At 39.6% G+C, this 23,384-nt stretch overlaps 1 protein-coding gene and 1 pseudogene across 15 annotated transcripts in view; one reads left to right on the plus strand and one right to left on the minus strand.

Moving 5' to 3' along the window:
* ARHGEF33 (Rho guanine nucleotide exchange factor 33) overlaps positions 1–17,522 on the minus strand; it is a 127,119-nt gene extending 109,597 nt beyond the window's left edge. For 6 of the 15 annotated variants that reach the window (XM_037733791.1, XM_037733796.1, XM_037733793.1 and 3 more), the window contains exons 1-2: positions 17,345–17,521; positions 11,226–11,298 (exon numbers count right to left, since the gene is read on the minus strand). The gene's annotated coding sequence lies outside the window, so the exon portion shown is untranslated. Of the gene's footprint in view, positions 1–11,225; positions 11,299–17,344 lie in introns of all 15 variants that reach the window. The other 9 variants (XM_037733786.1, XM_037733785.1, XM_037733794.1 and 6 more) reach the window with 5 other exon arrangements.
* Positions 17,523–22,916: 5,394 nt separating this feature from the next.
* On the plus strand, positions 22,917–23,016 carry LOC119469018 (annotated as a pseudogene).
* The last annotated feature ends 368 nt before the right edge of the window (positions 23,017–23,384 follow it).

Genomic DNA, 23,384 nt, shown 5'->3' on the forward strand with positions numbered 1-23,384 from the left:
AAAAAAGCCTCCCAGAGACACTGTGCAAGAGGCAGAGAGCCCCAGTAAATATCTACTTAAAAAGACAAAAAAGTGACTGTCACAATACATTCACTAAGTAAGTCCCGATTAATAGGAAGGAAAGACAAAGAAGGACAAGAGTGCTCTCCTGGGAAATGCTGGAGGGAAAGAACCCTGGGCTCCAGAGACAACTCCCTCCAGTCCTAGAGATGGCTCTGATTTGCAGAGGAGTATATTAACATGGAAAAACTAGTCCTCAGGAAATGTTCCTTCTGCTAAAGCAGAGGCAGTTCCAGGACTCCCAAGATCTGAACCAGGTGGCTGAGTTAGTAGAACCTTGTGAAATGGATCATCAGTCACCAAAGCTTAATTTAGGTGAGAGGGGAAACCAGGTTACTGCTGCCCCTCCTGGGAGAATTTTTTTCATATTCAGATGAAATGACATTCAATTTGGAGCTGCCTCTGGCACTTTCAGAACAGCTAGGAAGGAGAAAAAGAGTACAATCCAATCTTCAGAATGACTATAATTTCCCACTACTGCTCAGTGAACAAAAACTCCCAGGGAGTAAAGCCTTCAAAAGTTGGAAATCATAGTCAAACATTGAAAATCAAAGACCTCAGTTAGAAAAATAGCCCACAGCCCATGCATACTTGACAGGGGTCAGCAATGGTCTCTGGGTACTAAAACCACAGCACGACCCCCTACAGAACTAGTCCACTTACAGGCCTATCTGGGGATCTCGGTCCTACAATCCTCTGCTCTCTGCCAACCAAGTCCTGCTCAACCCTCAAAGGGCAGCTCATGTCTTGGGGCAACCCTCATGAAGCCTGCCTTGGCCATTCTCCTCAACTGTCATCTGTCATCTCTCCTCACCTAACCCAAGGATCATCTCTTTTTTTAAGACAGGGAGTCTTGCTCTGTCACCAAGGCATGGTACAGTCATGGCTCACTCAATCCTTGACCTCCCAGGCTCTTCCCACTTCACCTGCCCAAGTAGCTGAGACTACGGGAGTACACCACCACACCCAGCCCATTTTTGTTTGTTTTTTTTTTTGTAGAGACAGAGTTTCACCATGTTGCCCAGGCTGGTCTCGAGCTCCTGTGCTCAAGCGATCCTCCCACCTTGGCCTCCCAAAGTCCTGGGATTATTACAGGCATGAGCCACTGCACTTGGCCAAGTCTCATCTTATAACCCATTATTATCACAGAGTCCAGCAGCAGAAGCCTAGATATGGGAAAGGGTCAACATTTTTGTTGACCAATGACAAGTGTAATTTCATCATTAGTTTGATTATTTCTTTTAAATTTCAGCTTATTTCATACGTGCCCTCCCTAGAGCTAAAGCATACTGAACCCACCAATGAGCACATTTTTACCATATCTGAAAAGTTTAGAACAAGGAGAAAAGGGCTAGAGACTGGAGTCGAGAACACATTGGGGCAGGTTTTGCTAAGAAGCTGTTTTCTGGTTCCTCAATCTAGTATTATATTATTTCAATTTCTTTGTTTGGAACAAGTTGGGACAGGAATAAGTTAATAAAAAATAGAAGAGAAGTGTTCCATCCCCCTGCCTCCAAACTGAATTACATACTTCTCCTTTGTCCCAGATAGTTACATAGCAACTCTGTTCTTCAGATTTTTTTTTTTTTTTTTTGTGAGACAGAGTCTTGCTCTGTCACCCAGGCTGGAGTTCAGTGGCACAATATTGGCTCACTGCAACCTGTGCCTCCTGGGTTCTTTTTTGCAGAGACAGAGTTTCACCATGGAGTTTCACCTGTTTCCCAGGTCATGTTGCCCTGATCTCAAACTCTTGGGCTCAAGCGATTCGCCCACCTGGCCTCCCAAAGTGTTGGGATTACAGGCATGAGCCACTGCACCTGGCTTCTTCAGCATTTTTCAAGGTATTTAAGGAAAGACACTGAACAACCTCACTTGAAATCTATTCTAGGGCTGCTTAAGCATGCCACAAGGTAGTCAGCCCCTGTGTAGATTATGCTCATTTCATCTTGCTCTGATGTTACTGGAAAATGATTCCTTTAACTGAAGACAAGTTGATCTAACAGGGCACATACATGCTGCCCCACACCATTTCCTGCCTTTAAGGCTCTTCAGAGGGTCTTCCATTTTGATTTTTGATAATGCAATTTATGAACATTTTCGTCAGGCTTCTCACTGTAGAACCAAATAAAAGGGCTCCTCAAAAAGTCAGGAAGACAGGTCACCTGCTGGCTCATACAGTCTGGGAACAGAAGAGTACTAGACTGAGATCTAACCCATCATGACTTCTTACTGTGGGGCTTTAGGAAAGCCAGGCACCCTCTCTGGGCTTCCATTTCCTCATCTGTAGTATGAGGGGGCTTTCAAAGTCCTGGTAGCTCTAAAATGCTGAGGCTAAAATTTAACAGGTAGTTCCAAATATCACTCAGCAGTGTGGTAACATGGTGATATCACAACCAATGGCCTCCCTTCCCTAGCCCTCCAGCCCCCAGAGCCTTCTGTAACTGTTCTTTTGTTTAATCTAAACAAATCACCACCTTACCCCAAACTGAAATTATGCTAAACAGTTCATCATTTCTGAATCCCTAGTATTTTCACTATGCAGTTTTACCTGTCTTTAAGGAAAGGAAACAAACTGGCTTTTTTTTCCCCTTTTTTTTTTTCTGCTAAATGAATATCCCTGGTCACCCTTATATTTCTTTCCAACGAATATTGCCACTGGGCTGTTCCTTAGTCACCTCAAACTCCATCTGTTTAGATCACATTGGTAACTTTAACCTCTCCAGGCTCCCCCTTCAGGTTCCCCTAGCTCTGTCACCAGCACCACCACTGACCCAGGCTCAAGACTGCAGAATAATCACCTCTCATCCTAAAATTCACCAGCTATGAAATCCTTAGTCAAATCCACTAGTTGCAAAATCCTTACGAGTCTTACTTTGTAAGTTTCTTTCATTTTCTCCTTTGCTTTTCATTGTCACCTCTTTGGTCAGCCCTGACTGCTTCGTGCCTAAACATCTCTAGGAGCACCCTAATTAGTTCATCCACCCTCTTCACTGCTACTAGATTGTTTTCCTTTAAACGTCACTTAGATGATCTTTTGCTCCTGCTCAAAAACTGCAATAGGGGTTTTTTTGGTTTGTTTTTTGATACGGAGTCTCGCTCTGTCTCCCAGGCTGGTGTGTAGTGGTGCAATTTCGGCTCACTGTAACCTCTGCCTCCCAGGTTCAAGCAGTTCTCTCTGCCTCAGCCTTCCAAGTAGCTGGGATTACAGGCATCGACCACCACACCCAACTAATTTTTGTATCTTTAGTAGAGATGGGATTTTGCCATGTTGGCCAGGCTGGTCTCGAACTCCTGACTTCAGGTAATCTGCCTGCCTCGGCTGCCCAAAGTGCTGGGATTACAGGCATGAGCCACTGCACCTGGCCCATATTTTTCTTCTTCATAAAATAAAATCGAGATCTCAAGGTCCTTCACAGTGTCCCTGGCCCGGCCCTCCAACCTCATTTCTGATGCGTAGGAGGTCTGCCAGCCGCCTCAGCCTGGTTCACCACTTGCATTTCCTACTTTGTCTCTTCTCCCTGCTGTCTGGTCTGCCCTGCTCACCCCACTTCAATGGACAAATCTTTGCTCATTCTCCAAAGTCTAATGCTGGCCCATTCCCCTTCTGGAACTTGCACCCTTCAATCCAACAGAAAATCATCCTTCCTTTCTTGGGATAACTGTAGAACTCAATAGGAGTCAAAACAAATTTTTCTACTGTTATTCATCTTATGTAAATAATCTCATTTTCTAAGTTAATTATAAACCTCTTTGAGAAAAGAGGCTTTTTTTTCCACCTCTATTATCCCTGTACATAGGATATATTCTAACATAGAATATATGTTCAATAGAAGTTCATAGAAGTTCAATAAAGATTTATTGACAAAGACGCTAAACTGTCCTCAACACTGACAGTGGTAACTCTCCAGCACATAATCCCCCTCAATTAATCAATTATTAATAATTAATTGATAAGGTGTTCTCGAACCTAAAAATCATGGATGTAGAGACTAAGGGAGAAATGATTGGTAGAAGGAAATCCAGACTGGGAGAGTAGAACAAAGGGATTTAATGTTCTAGCTAGGCTCTAAATGGCATTTTCAGAGTTACAGGGTCATAAAATAGGATGATTTGCAGCAGCTTAGCCCTTGTTACATATATTAGATTCTAGTGTTTTGGATTTAAAAGCAAACTCAATCCTTTTCTTCCTTCACCCACTTTGGAACTCACCTTAGAATCCTCACTGCCTGGTGTTTGCCCACTTCTTTCCTCTTAACACCTCTCCAGAGCTTGCCTTTGGCCCCTAGTGTGTGCCATTCATCTGCTCCTGGATGTTCCTGTCTCCAAAACAAATTATGTGATGGGCTTTGAATCATGAGCCACTAGATGCAGAATAAATCTAAAAAAAAAAAAATTGATTCCTTTGAAAATAGTATTTCCAGCCTAGTCCTTGCATCTTTAACTCCTTCCTATACATTTTTTAGTGTAGGTCCTTCCTTTAGCCTGTGGTATAAATCTGGATGTAAAATTCACATGCAGAACAGATTCCTGCTTCTTAAAATCCTGTAAATTCAGTTTTCATAGATTTTTTTTAAATGTACTGTTAATTGCTCATTGGTAAAAATTAAATGAATAAGTAGATGCAATACATTTGAAAGGTCATTAAAATGTTAAAATAGACTGTCTGGAATCATAGAAGCAGAGAGAAGCTCATTTGTGGAAATCCTGGGCTGTAAGGGATGTGAGGAGGAAGAGCTAGTTTGAACCTCAAGCTGTGATTTATCTCGACCGAGGCCTATTTCTGCCCTATCTCTTGGCAACTTCAAAGTCTTCTCAACTTTACAATATCCTACTACCCCACATCAAGGATAAAAAAGATCTAAGGTCTCTGCTTAAATGTCACTTTATTAGAAAGGCCTTCTTTGACCGATACATGAAAGAAAGGAGCCCCAGCCTCTATGCCCTATCTCCCTTTCACTGCTTTATTTTTCTCCACAACATTTACCAATCAAATGATAATGTTATATATTTATTTGCTCATTGACCGTCTTGGCTTTGATAAGGGCTTGGACATTTTTGTTCACCCTGTATTCTCCAAGACCTAAAGCAAGGTCTAGCACAGAATAGGCCTTAAATAAATAGGTGTTGAATAAATGAATAAACCAATCTCATAGTTCAGAAAGACCAAACAAAACAAAACTGCACCCACCACAACTACTTGCCATATCAACTAAGGAATCAATGTAGAGTGGTAAAGAAAATCAAATGGAAAGAGTATACAGAGATCAGTCCTGTCACTTTACAAACATGGAAAATGAGGTCCAGAGAAGATAAGTGACTTGGCTAAGTTATAAGCTCCTGTTTTGACAGAAAAAAAATAAAATGATTCACTACAGAGTCCCAATTTCTTATATACATATGGTGATTATGGAATCGGATAAAATGTCTTTAATCTCAGTGAGGCAGGCCTCAGAAGTAAGTGGTATAAAATGGCTGTCAAGTTAGATGCCTTGCCCAGATATATCAACCTCATTGCCTGTCATCAACATTATGACTCTGCTCATTTGAATCTTGAGAGATTTTTTTAAAACACACTTTAATCTGTTCTCAGCTAATACTTCAGCCAGTTGAGAGCAATAGCGAGAGCCATGCTAGTTGTTAATAGGGAGTGGAAATGGAGAATTTGAGTTTGAAGTCTGAAAGATATGGATTCAAATCCCAAGTCCATGATTTAAATAGCTGGTTGACCTTGGGAAAATTACTTACCCTATACAAGTCTGCTAGCTCAGTCTCTGGAATGACCGTTAAGTCTCTAGCGGTGATTATCGCTATGCTTTGCAGTTTGGTTCTAGCATAAAGCTGGAAGCTCAGCTTTAGCCTGAGATCAGTAGAGATAAGAGAATAAGCAAATGTGGAAGTCTCCCCAGGAGTCCAGATGTAAAGGTCTTCCAGGATAGGGATGTGTTAGCTTCCAAGGTCTGAAGCACACAGCTCAGAAATGAGCCCCACCCGGGAGCTGGTTACTGCTGCAGCCATCAGAATGGAGCCCTCCATCCACAGCCTCAGCCCAGCAGGGGGTAGGAAGGGAGCCCACCAGCAACCAGCTGCTTGGCATCTCCAGGCCCTAAATATGGGGTTAGAGCTGGATGAAGGGGCTGCCCCTGTACCAATCTATCAGAGGTGCTAAAACATCCCTGGAAATGGGAGAAGAAATCTAGAAAACTAGATTTATCAGGAGTTCTCTTAAGGAAAGACTCTTGTGTGATTGAAATGAATGCTTCCTTCTGGTAGGGGTGTGTGTGTGTGTGTGCGTGTGTGTGTGTGTGTGTGTGTGTGTGTTTGGCATGAGAGTGGGGTATCCTAAATGCAGGCTTGAGTAGCAACACATGGTCACCAAAAAGCCTTAAAGAAGGCTGAGTCTGGTTTTCTTGCAGGATTTTCATTTTGTTGAGTGGTACAGCTGCTGTGAGGCCAGAGCTGAACTGTTATTGATCCTGAACAGGAAACTGAGTACTGCTTTTGGGAGCCTCCTCTTCCACATTTCCTCCAGGAAGAGATCACCCTCTCCTAATTTAAGTGTGAGATATTGAAAGAAAATCCGTCTAAGCAAATTTTTAGCCTGCCTGAGTTATCTTGACTCAGCTCTGTCTGTGGGACCTTAATCTTAAATCTCAGAAACCCCATCTCACTAACTCCGGCTCATCTGCTCTGCAAATCACTACGTCTCCATATCCTGTGGGACTGCTCCTCTAATCAGAACCTTGAGGGGTTGTCTGGGTGGAGCTTAAGGTGTGTCCCTGTAGCCAGTTAGACATTGGTTGATATGATTTTGCTACTTGTAACAGCTCGTGACTGGACTAGCTGAACTTACTTGGTTTGTTCCTTTATTTCAGAGTAATTCAAACAAAACTTTATAGTAGTTAGTATATGTGTATACATGGGTAGATGATCTCAGTTCACGCCTTTCACCAAACACTTTCATGCTGCTGTGCCTTTGTTCCTCCTATCCTCCGTCCTTCAAATATCTTTCTTTATCTAATGAAATACTTTTTATCCTTCAGGGCTCAATTCAAGCACCTTTCTCTCTATGAAGCTTGCCCCTAACCTCTAAGTCATAATCAGTCAATCCCTGTTCTACCACATTCTCAGACTGCATTATTAGTGTTTCTTCCTGCCAGGAATTTTAGGCAATAGTCTCTATGTATTTACTTATTTATTTTAGAGATGGGATCTTGTTCTGTTGCCCAATCTGGAGCGAGTGTATAATCCTAGCTCACTGCAGCCTCGATCTCCTGGGCTCAAGCAACCTTCCTACCTCAGCCTCCCAAGTAGCTGGGACTACAGGTGCATGCCACCATACCAGACTAATTTTAAATTATTTTTTGTAGAGGTAAGGTCTCGCTTTCTTGCCCAGGCTAGTCTTGAACTCCTTGGCCTCAAGCAATCCTCTCCCATCAGCTTTTCAAAGTGCTAGGATTACAGTCGTGACCCACTGTGCCCAGCTGACTATTTCTTATTCATATCCATTTAACCTGGCAGGTAATGATTCTTTTTTAAAATTTCCTTTTTTAATTCACAAATTATAATTGTATTTATTTAGGAAATGTAGTGCAATGTTATGATAGGTGTATACAATGTAGAATGAGTAAATCAAGCTAATTAGCCTACCTGTCACCTCCTATACTTGTCATTGTTGTGGTGAGAACATTTCAAATTTATGAAATATACAATATGCTAACTAAAGTCAGCCTGCTATGCAATTGATCTCAAAAACATATTCCTCCTGCCTTACTGAAATTTGTACACTTTGACCAACATGTCTCCATTCCACCCCTCACCCATCCACCCCCAGCCTCGTTCTACTCTCCACTTCTATGAGTTTGACTATTTAGATTCCACATATAAGTGAGCTCATGTTGTATTTGCTGTTTGGTGCCTCACTTATTTCTCTGAGCATAATATCTTATGATCCTAGAGTGCTGGACTTGAAGCCTCAGGATAAATGGGGCATATCTCCTCATAATAGCAATTTTACTCTTTATAGTAGCAATTTTACTTAATTTTCAGCAATTTAAAAAATTATCAAATATTTTTAATGCTCAGATATTTTATAGAGGGGAGTGCAAAATTAGCTTGAGTTTTAAAGATAACTACATTTAAATCATTGTTCACATTTCTCTGACATGGGGATTATTTGCAGTGGGCACTCAACACAAGTCTGAGTTGAATTTAATTCCAGGAGATGTTTATTGTTAATTATTTCTTTTCCTAAAAAACTCCACAGAACTTTATTTGTTCATATTAATAGCAAGAAGACCCATTTAAAAAAATTAACGAGTTGGAAAAGGCAAGCTGGAAAAATAATGCCATTTCACCTAAATTGTAAATTTTGGTTTAGCAGAGCTCACTATTTAAACATGTCTGAGAAATCTTTCAGAGCACTACCCTTTGGCAAAGACCAAATGATTCTTTGTATTAAAAAAAAAATTTATAAGATACATTATACATGTAAAGTAGCATATGCAATATATGCACAGTTTACTTTTCCAAGTCTCTACGGTATCTGATAAGTAAAAAAATTTAAATGAATAATAAATAATAAGTATTTATCAAGTGAAATGTCCTTGAGACTTTTTGAAGCCACTGCCAAGAAGTCGGATGTAAGACTAATATTTTCCTTTTTTTAAGTATATTAGGTAAAGAACAGCCAAATAGAAATAAACCAGCTATGATGTGATTTGTAAGCCTTGCTTTACACTACATTGCTTTAAAATCTCAATCATAAAAGCAATACATGCTTAATGCAGAGATGTTAAAAACCTGAACCACTGTACCCTCTTTCTCTTTCCTGCTCATTGTAGGTGGAAGGGTCAATGGGAGGTCACATGGCCCATCTGGAGCTCCTGGAAGACAGCAGAGGGCATGACAGTGACTGAATCAGGAGTGAATGACCCACCTTGAGTGACTGACACTAGCTTGACTGTGCATGGGACTTCCTGCAGCCAAGGAGTCAATCTGCTGCCCAAATTTTGTGTTTGACAATCACCCTTTTATCTTATAAATACAGTTTCAGAACTTTATTCTCCCAACTTACTTTATAAAAGCAATGGCTTTCCAATCAATTCTATTTGATTTTAGCAATATATCTTTTAAATAATACGTCATTTAGTCAATAATCCCCTCCAAAATCAGAATCAAATGATCTTATCTACTTTTTATATTGTATTCCATCATCCAAATTATTATTCCTATGATGATTTATTTAAACATGCACTAATATAGACTTTTTGCCACCTCTGAAAGTCTTTATCAAAATCCTTCAGTGACTCCTAAAGTTCAAATGCCCTAACCCAATGGACAAACCCCTTTGTGCTCTGGCTTCTGCGCAGCTCTGCAGACTCATCTTTAGTCACTCCCATACACACACTGGGCTCCTATCACAAAGACAGTCATGTTTCCCCATCCATTCTAGCCTCTGGGGCTGTTCCCTCAGTGGACATTCTTCCCCTGCACCAGGCTAGCTGTCAAACTCCTAGTGTCCTTCAATATTTTGTGCAAATGTCATTCTTCCCTGTCTTTCTTGATATGTCCCAGGAGAGTTAAACCCTGTTTGTCTGTGCTGTGGTCACATCTTGTCTACACTTCCATTATAGTATTTCTATCAAACTATAAATTTAAAAGTCTCACTTCTACAAGATTGGGGTCCAATACTCTCAAGGTTTCCAGGAATCCTCTACATTATAGGCAAAATTTTATAGGTTCATTTTCTTCTCAGGAAAGAGTTCAGAGTCACATCAGTCTCAAAGGAGTCTATAATTACGCTCTCAAAAATAAACTTAGAAACCACTGCACTAGATTATGAGTCCTTGGGAGACAGCAAGTGAATTCTATTATTCTTTGAGTCTCTACAGATAGATGCCTGATGTCAGCTGAATGAGCATTTCAGTTATTGTTTAGAGGTAGATGCTTATTTCAGTAAAGATATATAGTAAACTCAACCTCCTCTGTTTTTTTATTTAATAGGAAGTATGATACTGTGAAAAATTGGATACTTTTCATACTTTCAAATGTGATACTGTGAAAATCCTTCCGTATCTTTCTTTTTGCTGAGTGTACTATGGAAAGTACACTGGGCAAAAAGAAAGATACGGAAGGATTTATACTAAACTAGTAACACTGGAAAGAGGGATGGGGTTCGGGCTGGGATGGGCTTTTAAATCCTACTTAAACTCTTCTGTCATAATCATGTTTGTATTTTGTTTTACAATGAGCACTTTTAGGTTTTGAAGTTTAAAAATAATGTTTTTAATTATGAGACTTTTTTCGTAAGTGTGTCAGACATCTAGCTTCCAATCCCAGCTCTGCTACTTATTTCATTTTGTGACCTGGGAGGGTTAATCTTCCTAAGCCTATGCTCCCTCAACTGTCAAGAGGGCATAATAGTTACTAGCCCACATTATTATTAAGTGAAAAAGCCCAGAATGCACTTAGGGACTCAAAATCTATCACTTCAATGGAAAGTAAATGTTGTCTTTCCTGAAGTTTTTTGCAATCACCAAAGACATCCAAAATAGAACTTCATTAAAACATAGTATGGCTGAATGTGATGGCTCACACCTATAATCCCAGCACTTTCAGAGGCTGAGACAGGTGGATCACTTGAAGTCAGGAGTTTGAGATTAGCATGGCCAACATGGTGAAACCTTATGTCTATAAAAATACAAAAATTAGCTGGGCATGGTGGTGCATGTCTGTAATCTCAGCTACTCGAGAGGCTGAGGCAGGATTGCTTCAACCTGGGAGGCAGGGGTTGCAGTGAACTGAGATCATGCCACTGCACTCCAGCCGAGGCGACAGGGCGAGACTCCATCTCAAAAACAAAAACAAACAAACAAACAAAACCCAACATAGTTCATTCTTGTCTCAATGCTGTCAGTAAGCACTCATATATGCAGTCAAGTCTGATATAATGTGGCTGGTTTGGAAGGTGGCTGTTTCCCCTTATTGCTAGCTAATTAAGTAATCTCACAATTTGCTTATTTGATGGTTTTCAAGCCAAGAAGGGTTATAAAATTCTACAAAGAAATTTATAATACTTCTGCTTCAAGAATGATCACTGGTTTAATCTAAGCTCTCAGTTTGCCTGTGTTCTTATTAGAAACGAGTTCTTTGCAATTTTCACTCACCTCGTGCCCTGTCTCCACTGGGAGACATCATATCATTTTTTTTGAAGTCGTCTTCCTGATTTCTCTAGAAGTTCTGTAAAAAACAAAATGCCATTGATAATGATAGCTACCTTGCATTTTATGCCATCATTTTTCCTATAATTTTGTAATTAAAAGTTTTATTATATATGCAATTCACTGTTGTTAAAAATTTCTAATAGGTCAAAACCATATAAAGTAAAAAAGTAAAAGTCCTTATTTATTCTAGTCTTTTAATTTTCAAGTCACTTGGTATTGAATAAGTACAATCACCTCAGCGTTCATACGTTTGGGGTGACTAATAAAAATAAATTTCTATGTACTTAAAAACCGAGCTGGAGAACTCCAGCATGGCTTAGAGGGCTTTGCTGAATCAGAAGAGTTTAAAGCGGTTGATTGACCCTAAAATATTGAAAGCCACAAATCTAGAGTCTTTTCTAATATTCCACATTAAATTACCTACTTCCAGTGATAAATGAAATATGTTTATAATAGGTTATTATTTTTTTTATAATAGGTTATTCTTTAGAGACTAATTACAGTGATCTATACTCAAAATTAAGAACAAATCTAATTAGAAAACATTCTGAAATTTATATAATTTTTGCTGCAGTACAGGCAGAAGTCCACTGAATCTTCCTGGACTTCAGTTTCCTCATCTGTATGACTGGCTTAGTAATAGCAATACTTGCGTCACGGTGTGGATGTCAGGATTAAGGGACATGAAGACCGGAGGGAGGGAGAATGGGATGTAGGAGTGTGGGGAGGGGAAAAGCCTTACTTGGTCACCTTTTGTCATTTTATCAAGGGGCCTTTATCCTAGGTGAACCTGTTTATTCCCAGCTTGGCTTGCTCTTTTTTTTTTTTTTTTTTTCCTTTACCAATTTTTTTTCTTGAAAGATTACTTTTGTACATAATGCTGTATTTTGTCTAAAGGAATATAAGAAGCCATGTAAGGCCTGAGGCTGGCTCTGTCAGACACTGCTAGTTGCTACCCAGTATTCATTCTCCTCTTTTTTTTTTTGGAAACCCAGTTAAAAGACTGTGTTTCCCTTCTCTCTCACAGCTAAGTGTAACCACAAGACTAGATTTCTACCCATGCAATACAACTAGAAACACTGAGTGACCTCTGGGAAGTCTCCTAAAAGAGAGAACACACCTTTTTTCCCCCATTCCTCATTCCTGCTGGCTGAACGGCAGTGAGATCGAAGAAGACCTAGCAACCTTCTTGGACCAAAAGGTGATACATTAAGAATGGCAGAAGAAAAAGATGAGAGGAATCTCAGTACCTCACACCAAATAACTCATCTAACAGCTCTAGACTGCCTATCTTTGTGGGGTTTTTCATTTTGTTTTTGTTTTTATTTATGTAAGAGAAAAATATACTTCTAGCTTGTTTAAGCCCCTATTATTCTGGTTTTTTTGTTTGTTTGTTTGTGTTTCCCAGCATATACAGATGAAACCAATCCTTACTGATATGCTGGTCTTCTAGGAAGCTATCCAGAGCCTAAAACCAACTTTTTTTTTTTCTTTAAAAGAAAGGTTTTCTCTCTGAAGCCTAGGCTGGAGTGCAGTGGTGTGATTTTGGCTCACTGCAGCCTCGACCTCCTGGGCTCAAGCAATCCTCCTGCCTCAGTCTCTGAGTAGCTGGAACTACAGGTGCATGCCACCATGCCTAGCTAATTATTTTTATTTTTATTTTTATTTTTTTGTAGAGATGGGGTTTTGCCATGTTTCCCAGGCCTGTCTCGAACTCTTGGGCTCAAGTGATCCAAGTGTCATGGCCTGCTAAAGTGTTGGGATCACAGGTGTGAGTGACCACACCCGGCAAGAACGATTTTTAATTCTGGAAAGTTATTTCACATTTCCTTGGAGCCTACATGTGCTTTCTGCTTATTAACAACAAAGTCTTCAGAAGCCTCTAGTGTGTCACTCCAGCCCTTGTTTGTACCCTTTCTCCCTTGAATTGCCTTCATTTCAGATGCTACTCACTCCTTTGAGCTCCTCAGATAAAAACATGGAAAATGAGGCAACTCAGTTGCAGAAGAAAGAAGGAGAGTTTGGCTAAAATTAAGTTTTTAGGGTTTTTTGTGGAGTATAGGAAAAACAGAGTTCATGTGCATTCAGCAAGTATTTAATAAGCATATACCATATAAAAGGCATTGTACCAGGTGCTGGGAGAAATGCAAGGATGCCACTGCTTCTGCTTCCAGTCTAGTAGGGAAGATGAGACACACAAATAACGGTAACATATGAGGGATTGTGACAAATGAAATAAGAAAATGTAAAGTGCCTAAACTTTTCAGAGAAAAGATGAATTCCATTGTGGGAATTGGAGAAAGGATCATTAAGAAGATAGGATTTGAGCCAGCCTTTGCACAATACATAGAAATAGTCAAAAGGGGATCACCAGAGGGACCAGGCACAGTGGCTCACATCTGTAATTCCAGCACTCTGGAAGGCTGAGGCAGGTGAATTGCTTGAGGTCAGGAGTTTGAGACCAGCCTGGCCAACATGATGAAACTCTGTCTCTACTAAAAATACAAAAATTAGGATATGTGGGTGGGTGCCTGTAATTTCAGCTACTCAGAAGGCTGAGGCAGGAGAATTGCTTGAACTCAGAAGACAGAGGTTGCAGTGAGCCGAGACTGCGCCGCTGCACTCTGGCCTTGGTGACAGGATGAGACCCTGTCTCACAAAAAAAAAAAGAAAAGAAATGCAGAAAAAAGGAGGATTACAAGAGGAACAAAGCACAAGGCCCAGGTGGATTTAGGAATCCTAAGGAGCACAGAAGGTAGAGTAGAAGGTGGGCCTAGACAGGTAGATTGGGGACAGATAGAGGGCCTTAAATCTTTTCTTTGGAGCTTGCTTTGCAGTAGAGAGAATGCGTTGCTGAAAATGTTAAAGCAGAGATATAGCGGAGGTGTAACAAGATCACGTATCTCTGGTAAGAAATGACTTTGTGGTTCTGTAGAGGAAAGAGCAGCTGCAAAGAGGCCAGTAAGCAGGCACCCTTAATAACCCAAGTAAAAGATAATGATGACCTGAATTAGGGAAGTGGCTCTTAGAAACGAGGGCACAAATAGAAGCAACATTTCAAAGATTGCTCCGTGAGCCCAATGTACGCTTTGCCCAAGAAAAGGAGTTGGATGGTCACTCTCAGATTCAGAAGGAGAAAATATATCTGTAAGATAATTTTTTAAATTACTCTAAATTTAACTGAACCGGGAGACTAAAAGGAGACTGACGATGATGTAATAATGAACTTGTTGGTTCTACAATTTTACCAAAGCCTTAACTTTTGTTTTTCCCATATGTCATTTGGGGTTGCACTGACTAATTCTGCTAGGAGATGGGGAAAGCACATTAAAAAGTATCTCAGAAAAGAAATACAACCAACCTTTCTTTCCCATTGCTCATCCTTTGCCCAGGTGTTATGGTAAATAGCAGATGTCAGTTAGGTTATTCCACTTTTCCCGTTATTCCTTTACCCACCTTTAGGCATCATCTGTTAGGCATCATCTCTACCCACCCCACCTACCCACACACTCCATAAGAAATCCAATGAAAATTTAAGAGGAGGGAGCATAAGAATTTTCCAGTATTTGCCTCTTTGTTGCTCGCTAAACCCATGCCAGCATAGCCTGAAGGAAAGTGGAAAGGGCTGACATTGCCTCATAGACGAGAATTATATCCTCAAATCCTTTGAGATAAGTAGGCCCCAAAGACAAATCCAAAACAGCAATTCCCTCATTCTCAGGAAATAAATTCTAGAGATTTCTTCAAATGGATACATTTGAGAATCCAGTTAGCTACTGCTTTCTCTTTATTGTTCTGGTTATTTTAGGAAGACTTAAACAAATGTTAATTCCTACTACCCTGTCTTTTTGTCAATAAAGGTAGGAACAGACAACAAAATAATCATGAACATACCAATCAGAAGAGTGCTGTCTGTAATATTAGCAATTTAAGATTTGTTTCATTCATCTTACTCAGGGCTTTCAAAGTGCTTTACAAATAACATAATGAGGGTTTTTTTCCTTCCATGGCTCCCAAGGTGATTCCTGGCACTCTCGAAAGGCACAAGTAATTAGTCAAGTCCTTGGGGCCCAGCAGCAGTAATGTAATGCGTATTGGTTAAACTGTTTCACATTAATGTAAATTGCGTGTGTGTGTGTATGGAGTGGGGGGAGAATCTTCCATACTGTCCTTGAGAAGATTAGCAAGAATTATGAACTTAAAGATTCTTACATTTTATAAAAATCCAAACAAAGAGAAATATTGAACAAATCATACTCTAGTCCTAAAATCAAAATCCAAAGGTCTTAACCTGTGGTCCTGGGAATAGGGTTTCATGTCACCTGTAAATCTCCTACAATTGTATGCAAAATTTTGTATGATTTTACTTTTTTTTTTTTTTTTGATGAGTCAATAAGTTTAGGTGACCCACAGATCTATCATCTTAAATTTGAACCAGAAAATGGATGTGGATTTCCATGGAGGCACTGCAGTCTGCACTGCTGCAGAGAGGGCCTTAAGCACCAGAGCAGTTCCAGAGGCAAAAGTCCCCCTTTGATTAGNTTTTTTTTTGCAGAAATGGTGGACTGGTTTCTGAAGATTCTGAAAGCAATTCTTGACACCAAAAAGGGTTGAGAACTGCTGTCATTAAAGAAAAAGGAAGGAAGGAAAAGGGAGAGAGGAAGGGAAGAAAGGAGAGGAAGATGAGGAGGAAGATCAGTTGATCTTTGTATCCACATTGCTTGGTTTACTACTGGCCTGCTATGTTGAAGTACGCCCTTATACACAGAGAAAAGGGAAGGTAAATAAAAGGAATAAAGAAAAAGTTAACAGTAAGGCCAGCATGGTGGCTCACGCCTGTAATCCCAGCATTTTGGGAGGCCGAAGTGGGAGGACTGTTTGAGATCAAGAGTTCAAGACCAACCTGGGCAACATGATGGAACCCCATTTCTACAAAAAATACAAAAATTAGCCAGCCATGGTGGTTAGTGCCTGTGGTCTCAGCTACCCGAGGGGCTGAAGTGGGAGAATTGCTTGAGCCCAGATGGCAAAGTGAGACCTTGTCGAAAAAAAGAAAAGAAAAAAGAAAAAAAAACTAATAATATGATTATCTTCTTTGAAAAGCCTCTGAGTTTTCAAATGAGTTCAGATTGCATTTTCAGAGCCCATGGTATGAAAATCATAGACATTAATTCGGTTTGTGAAAAATGTTTAGAAAAAATATGTATCAAAAACTTTTTTCTCTAGTATAAATTTCTGATTATTGTGTTGAATCCTTCAGAAGTAGACTTCAGTGAAATAGCTATACCATTTACAGCAATATGATTTTGTATTAAAAGAGGCTATTAAAAAATATAAAAGGGTGGTATAAAGACAGATTTCTACATATTCAGAACACTATTTCAGCATATAAAAACTCACATAATTCCAATACTAATTATAATAGAATGCTATTCTCACCTAAGTAAAGACAGTGTCAAGTGAAACTCAGTTCTTCTCATTACACACCAAAGCCCCATGAAGTGTTTAGAATTAGGTTTCACCAATAAAGCCCCCATGTAATTAATCAGTATACATTTTCAATCAGGATGTGTTTTTTGTTCTGTACATAGAGGGGCGAGTGGTGAAGATTTTTCTGTCTTTTTTTCTGTTAGAAAGGAACAAACCAATTTCCCTCCATCCCTAATCTTTTTCATTCTTTCATTATTCTTAATCCCAAAGAGGCATGTCCATGTCGGATTTATGCTGCCTAGCATCCTTTCTTTAAGATTGCTCTCAAAATTTAACTCGGCTTCAACTATATTTATTAATATGCAGAACAACTTCTGTCTCCAGTTTATTGATAACCTGCAAAGGCAGTTAAGACATCATATAAAAATTAAGCAAGGAAATAAATGAATGTTTTACAAATTGTTATAACTTTTAAATAAAAGTTATTTCTTTGAATGGCTACCTTAAATAAATGTTAGCATATATTGAATTTAAATTGATACACCATATGGTAAGGATTGATGGGCTTTCATCTCTTATAAAATTATTTCCCCTTTCAGTGCCCCTTAAAGCATATAAAAGCACATACTTACCCCATGTTGCTTGTGGTGGTTATATCATCCTCAGATCAAGGCTTATCTGGGTTCTGAATTAACTTAAAGGTTATAAAAAGAAGCAGTAGAGAGGTTTGACTTCCCCTGAAACGAGACCGTAGTATGCTAACCAGGCTTTTAAATGAGGAAAACTAATGTCTCTTCTAATTATATAAGCTCCAGGTCAAATTCTAGCATCAACTAATCAAATAACTGAGCTGCATTTAGTTTCAATGAGTAAAAGGAAGAAACCCATTTAAGAGGAATATCTTTGGTATATTAGAAAATTGAAAAATTATACATTGAAAAGTTATTAACATAGCAATAAAAGTTAAATATTTTAAGAGTAAAATATATATCTTGCTACCTTAAATGAATTGAAAAAAAATAGGGAAAATTTAGTTTGCAGCAAAGCAAATACTTTTCTATGTTTTCCAGAAGTTTTTGAATTAGAATTATATGTCCTGGTTTCTGAAAACATCTTCTCACCTTATTTTAACTTGTCCAGTATTTATCTCTTTACAAATTTCCACATAATAATATTTAATTCTAAAGCCATGCCAGCTAATGTTAAGGAGCCTATGCAAAAAACGTCCAATTCTTAAAATGTATCTTTGAACACTTATAAATAGGGCCTTTTGAAATTAAACATAAAGCTGTTATTATGAGAAACCAACAAAAATGCCATTTTTATTTTAACATTTTAGAAGACAGTGCAACCCAAACTTGTGCCAGTACAGCAAAAAATAGATATATATTTTTTGGCTATAATATGTTAAGGAATACAAATATTCACAAGATTTTGAATAGAGAAATATGACAAAGAAGTTATTTATTGCATACAGTATTTTTTGTCAGTTTTAGAAAAATAGAGCTTCAGCAAAAACATTCAGGTCTTTATTGTAATTTTTTAAATGTAGCTGACATAATTTTTAAATTATTTTATGTGAAAAGTAAAGAGGTTTTCTGGATATAGACTATATGACAACACACAGATCTACTTTTTAAGAAATTGAGACATAATTTATATACCATACATAAAATTTGTCCTTGTAAAGTGAACAATTCAGTGGTTTTTAACATATTTTCAAAACTGTGCAACCATCACCACTGTCTAATTCTAGAAACCTCATGCCTCCCAATTCCTTCCTCCCCTGGCAACCACCAATCTATTTTCTGTCCCTAAGGATTTGCCTATTCAGAGCATTTCACATAAATGGAATCATACAATATGTGGCCTTTTGTGACTGGCTCCTTTTACTTAGTAAAATGTTGTCTGTTTGTTGTTTTTGAGATGAAGTTTGGCTCCATCGCCCAACCTGGCGTGCAGTGGCATGATCTTGGTTCACTGCAATCTCTGCATCCTGGGCTCAAGCAGTCCTCCCAAGTAGCTGGGACTACAGGCATGTGTCACCACATCTGGCTAATTTTTGTATTTTTTGTAGAGACAGGATTTTGCCACGTTGCCCAGGCTGGTCTCAAACTCCTGGACTCAAGCGATCCATACACCTTGGCCTCCCAAAGTGCTGGGATTACAGGATGAGCCACCCCACCTGGCCAGTGCAATGTTTTTGAAGTTCATCCATGTTTTAGTATAAGTACTTCATATTTTTTATGGCTGAATAATATTCCATTATGTGTACATTTTGTTTATATATTCATCAGTTGATGGAGAGTTGGATTGTTTCCAGTTGGAGCTATTATAAATGTCATAGTCCATTTGAACTGCTGTAACAAAACACTTTAGGGTAATTTGTAAACAACAGAAATGTATTGCTTACAGTTCTGGAGGTGGTTAAGTCCAGGATCAAGGCATCAGCAGATTCAGTGTCTGGTAAGGGCTTGCTCTCTTCTTCAAAGACGGCACCTTCTTGCAGCATTCTCTTGTAATAGAAGCAGCAAGCAATCTCCTTCACATCTCTTTCATAAGGGCACTCATCCCATCCATGAGGGCTCTGTCCTCATAACCTAATCACCTCCTAAAGGCCTCTACTACCAGAGTAGAGATTAGTTTTTTATTGTTGCTGTTGTTTTTGCGTGTATGTGTGTTTTAGTTTTAGTTTTTGTAGACAGAGTCTGGCTCTGCTGTTCCTGCTGGAGTACAGTAGCACCGTCTTGGCTCACTGCAGCCTCCGCCTCCCAGTTTCAAGTGATTCTTGTGCCTCAGACTCCTGAGCAGATGGAATTACAGGCGCATACCACCATGCCCAGTAATTTTTGTATTTTTAGTAGAGAAGGGGTTTCACCATGTTGGCCAGGCTGGTCTCAAACTCCTGACTTCAATGATTCGCCCACCTTGGCATCCCAAAGTGCTGGGATTATAGGTATGAGATTGGCTATAAACATAAATTTTGGAGGGACACAGTCAGACTCTAGCAATGAATAATGTTGTGTACAAGTCAATTCCCTTGGGAACATACCTAGGAACTGCTGAGTCATGTAGTAACTCTATGTCTAACATTTTGAGGAACTATATTCCACAGCAGCTGCACCATTTTATATTCCCACTGGAAATGTGTGAGGGTTCCAATTTCCCCATATCATTGCCAATCTTTGTATTGTCTTTCTTTTTTTTTAATATAGCCATCCCACCAAACAATGCATGTTCTCACTTATAAGTGGGAGCTGAACAACGAGAACACATGGACACAGGGAGGGGAACAACACACACTGGGGCCTGTTGGGCGAGTGGGAGAAGGGAGAGCATCAGGAAAAACAGCTAATGCTTGCTGGGCTTAATACCTAGGTGACAGGTTGATAAGTGCAGCAAACAACCATGACACACATTTACCTATGTAGTAAACCTACATATCCTGCACATGTAACCCAGAACTTAAAATAAAATAAAATAAAATAGCCATCCCAGTTGGTGTGAAGAGGTATCTCATGGTGGGTTTGTGGGTTTAAAGTGCATTTCCGGGGCGGGTGCGGTGGCTCATGCCTGTAATCTCAGCACTTTGGGAGGCCGAGGCGGGTGGATCACGAGGTCAAGAGATCAAGACCATCCTGGTCAACATGGTGAAACCCCGTCTCTACTAAAAATACAAAAAATCAGCTGGGTGGCGCGTGCCTGCAATCCCAGCTACTCAGGAGGCTGAGGCAGGAGAATTGCCTGAACCCAGGAGGCGGAGGTTGCGGTGAGCCGAGATCGCGCCATTGCACTCCAGCCTGGGTAACAGGAGCGAAACTGTCTCAAAAAAAAAAAAAGTGCACTTCCCTTAAGAGTAAGGATGTTGAGCAACTTTTTGTTTACTTATTGAGTGTTTGTATATCTTCTTCAAATTCTTTGCCCTTTTTTTTTTTTTTTTGAGATGAAGTCTCACTCTGTTGCCCAGGCTGGAGTGCAATGGCGTGATCTTGGCTCACTGCAACCTCTGCCTCCCAGGTTCAAGCGATTCTCCTGACTCAGCTTCCTGAGCACCTGGGATTACAGGTGCCTGCCGTCACACCCAGCTTTTTGTATTTTTAGTAGAGACAGCGTTTTTTCCATGTTGGCCAGGCTGGTCTCAAACTCCCGACCTCAGGTGATCCGCCCACCTAGGCCTCCCAAAGTGCTGGGATTACAGGCATGAGCCACCATGCCCAGCCTCTTTGCCCATTTTTAAAATTGATTTATTTTTTATTGTTGGGTTGTAAAAGTTCTTTCTAAATTCTGGAAATTAGACTTTTATCAGTGTCATAATTTTTATTGCTATGGTTTCTGGAAGTCTGGAGGTAGCAGGGAGCTCAACCAGTGAGTTTGGGGTGAGAGGGAGGACCACAGAACTACGCCTTTATTAAGGGCCATGGATGTTATCCCTTAGGCTTTCACTTTGGGTTTGTGGATTGGCTAGTTTAAAGAAAACAGGTGGAAAGGGGGAACTTATTTTTTGCATGACTTATGTTGACCTTGAGGTTTTATCATTGTCAGCACCTGTGGGATGTGCTGGGTTTTGGGTCAGCAGGGTGAGGGGCAAGTGGGCTGTACTGCAAACAACTACAAGGGGAAGGAAAGTTTTAACTAGGCCAAGCGTAATGGGATATGAATGGGCTTCAGATAACTTATATCAGGCCTAAAAATAGACACTGAGGCAGCAACTGTATTAAGCAAATTTCTGATAATCGGATATGATTTGCAAATATTTTCTCCCATTGTGAGGATGGTATTTTCATTTTCTTGATAGTCTCCTTTAATATAGAGATATACTATTTTAAAGATAGAAGTGACAAGAGTTGGCATCCTTGCCTTGTATTCCATCTTAGAGTAAAAGCTTTTCAGTTTTTCACCATTGAGTATGATGTTAGCTGTGAGCTTTTTATATATGACCTCTGTTATGTTTAGGTAATTTCTTTCTGTTCCTAAGTTGTCAAGTTTTTTTAAAAATGATGAAAAGGTGCTGAATTTTGTTAAATGCTTTTTCTGCATCTGTTGAGCTGATTATATAATTTTTATCCTTTACTCTGTTAATGTGATATATCACATTAGTTGATTTTCGTATGTTGAACTACCCTTGTATCCCAGGATAAATCTCACTTGGTCATGGTATATGACCCTTTCCATGTGTTGTTGGAAACAGAGGAAAATCTCATGACATAGATTTTGGCAATTATTTCATGGATAATGACACTAAAAGCACAGGCAACAAAGCAAAAAATAAACAAGTAAGACTACATCAAACTAAAATCTTCTGCACAGCAAAGGAAACAACAGGGTGAAAAGGCAACAACCTACAGAATGGACGAAAATATTTGCAAATCATAGATAAGGATTTAATCTGCAAAACATATAAGGAATTCTTACAAATCAATGGTAAAAAATTAATAACCTGATTTTAAAATGCGTTGGGAACTGAACAGACATTTCTCCAAAGTAGACATATAAATGGTCAATAGGTATTTGGAAAAATGCTCAATGTCACTAATGATCGAAGAAATAGAAATCAAAACCACAATGAGATACCACTTTATACTGGTCAGGATGGCTATCATCAAAAACAAAAACAAATGCTAAGGAGGTGGAGAAATTGAACCCTTGCTATTTTGTCCCTCTAAACCCTCAAGTCCTCGGCTGGAATCACCCCAATAGCAGTAACAGGGGGATTTCCCACAAGGAAAATAGGGCTGGCTGGGATACCAAAGGAAAAAACTCTAAGTCTAGGGTGATCGGTCCAAAGAATGTATTAGGGAAACTTCCTTACCGAGTGCTGCAATAATCACTGAGAGAGAAAAGGGTGTTCTACCCAGTTATGTCTACAGCAAGGGGCTCCGAGTCTGGAGATTCTATGACAGTTTGAGAAATTTGGCTCAGGGATGGGGGCCAGTTTCAGTGTTTTGAGCAACAACCCAAATACCTTTTTCAGTGCGTGGGAATGTTCAAGGCCCAGTTTGGGTTCAAGCCTGCTGAGAAAAACCTGTAGCCAGCTGGGTCACAGAGCAGTTAAGGTACTCTGTGATTTTCAGTGAGGGCATAGAAAGAAAGTGGGAAGAACTGGGTCATACACTTGCCCACTGTTGCTGGGAATGCAAAATGATGCAGCTGCTACCGTAAACACTATGGAGGTTCCTCAAGGGATTAAAAACAGAACTACCATGCGCACTACAGCAGAACATATACTAAAATTGGAATGATACAGAGATTAGTGTGGCCCCTGCACAAAGATGGCCTGAAAATTTGTGAAGCAGTCTATATTAAAATAAGAATAATAAATAACAAAAATAAATAAATAAAACTACAATATGAGTCAGAAATCCTACTTCTCGATGCTTTTTTCTAGAAGAATTGAAGCCGGGTATGGTGACTCATGCTTGTAATTCCAGCACTTTCGGAGGCCAGGCAAGCAAGGAGTTCAAGATCAACCTGGCCAACATGGTGAAACTCCATATCTACTGAAAATACCAAAAAATTAGCCATGTGTGGTGACACACACCTGTAATCCTGGCTACTCAGGTGGCTGAGGCACAAGAATCGCTTGAAACTAGGAAGCCGAGGTTATAGTGAGCCAAGATTGCACCATTGCACTCCAGCCTGGGCAACAGAGTGAGACTCCTCTGTCTTAAAAAA

This window comes from Cebus imitator, unplaced genomic scaffold (assembly GCF_001604975.1).
Source record: "Cebus imitator isolate Cc_AM_T3 unplaced genomic scaffold, Cebus_imitator-1.0 Scaffold547, whole genome shotgun sequence".
Lineage (NCBI taxonomy): Eukaryota > Metazoa > Chordata > Mammalia > Primates > Cebidae > Cebus > Cebus imitator.